This window comes from Mixophyes fleayi, chromosome 11, assembly GCF_038048845.1.
Source record: "Mixophyes fleayi isolate aMixFle1 chromosome 11, aMixFle1.hap1, whole genome shotgun sequence".
Taxonomy (NCBI): Eukaryota; Metazoa; Chordata; class Amphibia; order Anura; family Limnodynastidae; genus Mixophyes; species Mixophyes fleayi.
The window spans coordinates 70,153,355-70,157,503 of NC_134412.1; positions in this window are offsets into that span (position 1 = coordinate 70,153,355).

A 4,149-nucleotide genomic window follows, 5' to 3' on the forward strand; every position below is an offset into this window, starting at 1 on the left:
ATTTTACACACAAAAACATACTGCTAGGTTAATTGACTTGTGACAACATATATTAATAATAACTGATAAAGGAGAACAATATAATTGCACAGAAAAATTAAATAGAACTTCATAGTCACTAGCTAGCATACGCAAGGTGCGATTGCTCAGCCAATTGTAGCGGATGTCTGATGGTAAAAAGGTGATTAGTATGACACTGAACATGATACATTTCCTATATCCTGAACCTTAGATATCAATAAAGTGGTTTTAACATTATTATATTAAACTATTAAATCAAATGCATTTGAATATAAAGACTAAGGGCTAGATTTACTAAGCTGCGGATTTGAAAAAGTGGGGATGTTGCCTATAGCAACCAATCAGATTCTAGCTTTCATTTATTTAGCACCTTCTACAAAATGACAGCTAGAATCTGATTGGTTGCTATTGGCAACATCCCCACTTTTTCTCCTTGACTTCATCCTTAGAGACAGATGGGAAAGAGGTCAAGATAGGCAGGTTGGAGGGGGAGGTTTGGAGCCCAAAGGGAGGCAATGTCCTGGTGGATGGCTTTGATTTTGTATGTGAAATGGGTGGTGAACTTGAGGGCAGATTGAGAGAAGGAGAGGGGAGGAGGATAGCAAATTGGGAATTGAAGGTATCGAATAGGCAACAGAGCATGAAGGATTGAGAGGAGATCAATGATATGAATAACGAATGAGAACGCTATTAACTCCAGTGCCGCTTGGCAGTACAGGGCAATTTTTGAAGGAACCTTGTGTATTTGGAATGCCCGAGGCATAGGGCATAGATATAAGAAGGCTACTAAAGACAGCTGGGGCCACATAATCCAGGGCAGAGATCAGAGTAGGAAATTATGGTAATTGGGGAGAGAAGGGAGTCCACTGAAGAGTAAAAGGTGTCAGGGTCAATGGCATCAAGTTTATACTTGATAAAAGTATCTTTGAGAGGAGGAGAAGGGGGAAGGAAAGTAGAAGGTGGACAGAGAGAGGCAATGGTGAGATTGTGAAATCAGAGATATCAGATCAAAGGAGTGGCAACTAGAATGGAAGTGGAAGAAGTTTCATTGAGAGAGACCAAACAAAGAGGAGAGAGAAAGAAGTTTAGCGGTAGCAGGGTTAATAAAGATGTCAATTGGGATGTTGAAATCACCCCAGAATGGAAAGCTGTTCTTCACCGCACAGAGTTATAACCCATCTACATATATATAGTATATCTCCGAATATCTACAAGAGGGGAGGTGCACCCACACAGTTGTGTTTATCAGGAGAACAAGAGTGAAAAAAAGAATTGTTTTTAAAATGATTTAGCATAATAAACAAATATTAAAAGATATAAACTTTATTGATATCATTTTAAAAACAATTATAGCGAAATATTAAAACAGAGAAATGATGATGTAAATACCAGAATACTAATTACTGATAAAATGGTAGGAAAAACTACCATGCTGTCTCGCTGTCCTAATATGGCTACATAGTGTTAATGAGATGGATCCTGATGATTGTCTTAATAATTAAAGAAAGGGATTTCAAAACTTAAATGAAAATATTTCTGGGTAAATTAAAATAATACTACGATATTTGAAGTATCCCCAATAGATCAATTATGGTGCAATACAACAATGAGACCAAATTAAATACAACTGATTAAACCAGTCAAATCTTATTATATAAGTGCTGGCACTATATATAATTATAACTGTAATGTGGTTTCCTGCACCATTACACCGGAAAGATATCCACATTAAGTGCCATAGAGTGTGTGCATATTATTTCTCATTCAATCACTTATATTGCTTTATATAAACGAAGTTGACTGGATAAAATACATCCCCTATGAGATCCCTATAACAATTGGAAGGATCACTGGGCAGTAGGTGTTTGGTCCCTCTAATAATGATCACACTGGATAGAAGACTGCATCATATTTGCTAAATAACTAGAGCCTTAATTGGTCTAGGACTGGATTGTGAGCATTATTTTGAGTGCTAAAACAGCATCTGCTCAAGAAGCAGCTTAACTATAATAAGATAATTTCATGTTTGAACAGCGAGCCCAGCAAATGGCAATGCGCGTTTCGCTATGCACTTTTTCAAGGCAACCCGAAGGCATGCCTTGATTGGCTATTTAAAGGGTGGGATACACCCCCAATAGTGACATCTCCCATCTAGTCAATATTAATCACACATCACGTGACCACTAAATATCATGTCACTCGGCAATACTAAATAAAACCACAGGTCAGATGATCGCTAAATGTCAAAACAACACATGTAGCAAGGCGATCAAGCCTATATGTATATCCAATAAAAGTAACTCAACAAACATGAAAGTGGAATGGAATGTCTCAATTACAATGAAATAATAACAAAGTACCCAGGTAAGTAATAAACCTTAAACAATATATTAAAGTGATGAAACTACCAGTGAACATTTTAAGCCTAATGTACAAGAATCTGTGCACCCTCACAATGGTGTGGGTGCACCTCCCCTCATGTAGATATTCAGAGATATACTATATATATGTAGAGGGGTTATAACTCTGTGCGGTGAAGAACAACTTTCTAATCTGGTTTTAGTGTGTCTATTCACATTACGTTTTGCTGTACCAGGACGAGTATTACAATTTTTATATAGAGAATTTTCCTCTTTATTATCAATGGTGGCCTTTACTATTAGTGGAGATTTATCCAAGAGACAAGAAAAATGGCAGTTTAAAGAGGAAATTGATTTCTTATCAGACCTTACTACTAACAATGGGACCAAAAGGGATTGGACCCAGGACCTCTTAGACTTAAAAAATATTATGATCAAGCAAGCAATAACATTTTGGAACAAATCCATGTTTAACAACTATATAAAGGAAAATATGGTCCCGAGGGGAACTAAGCTATATCTTGCTTTTGAGTTAGCCAATCTTAAGAAAGATTGGGAAACCTCTTTGACAAAGTGTTCTATTGAACTGATTCATATTCTGATCAAGCATGACAGTTTGTTGTTAGAACATTATGCCCGTGAAATAAGAACACTGGGTGAAAAACTTAAACACTTTGAAAATTTAGACATTTTTCAAAAAACTTATGAAAAGTTTAAGAGTGATTTGGACCAATTTGAGAGTGATTGAGAAAAAAATGCACTAAATTTATGCGGGATAGGAATGATTATTTACATAACACAGTATTCAAATGGAATATTAAAAAACAATTGAGAAAATCAGTCCCCAATAAAAGTATTTCTGAAATAGACTCCTCGGAAGGTGATGTTTCTGACCTATCCATATCATCAAGAGAGGATCTCCCACATAGAAGGGATTTGTTAGGGGCACGTCCAAAAGATCGAGAAGGGGGGAACTTACACAAATCAGACAGGTACATAGGAGGGGGGGGAGAAATTCAGAGAAAAAGAGAAAACAAATGGAGGAGCAGGAAGTTTAATTTCCCACTCTGAGGAATCACAGACGTGCGAGATTCTAGAGGACAACCTACGAGTTATCAATCTATCAGATAAATCTAATAAGTCCTACCCACATCAATTTACTCAGAAAGGGTTTATCCTTTTCTCCATCTCAGTATTTTGACAGATTTGAGTGGGCGGAGGATCTTATGCTCTACTCTAGAAAATTGTTGTTAAAAAATTTTTTTTCCAACCAATCCAAAGAAAATATTAATATTAAACTTTTGATGTTGAAAGAATTAGATACATTCATCATTATCATCATCATCATTTATTTATATAGCACCAATATATTCCATAGCGCTTTACAATTGGGGACAAACATAGTAAACTAATAAACAAACTGGGTAAAACGGACAAAGAGGTACATCCAGTCACTCCTCCTTAATTAATATGGAAGTACCAGTATTTTAAAAAAAAAGTCTAACTTCCTCACTGATGTCTCTATCTGCCCTAAAATTAAGACCTTTAGAGATTTGGTCTCCAAAGATTTGGAAATACTCTTTTTACAGCATTCTTTCATAAACATACATAAAGGGAATTTGAGTAGAGATGAGAGATTAGCATTAAAGGATATTCAGAGTTGAAATGATATTATTATCAAACCCTCGGATAAGGGGGGGAATATCGTTCTCTGGCCTAGAGCACAATATCTTAAGGAAATGTATCGGCATTTAGACAATACTGTTTG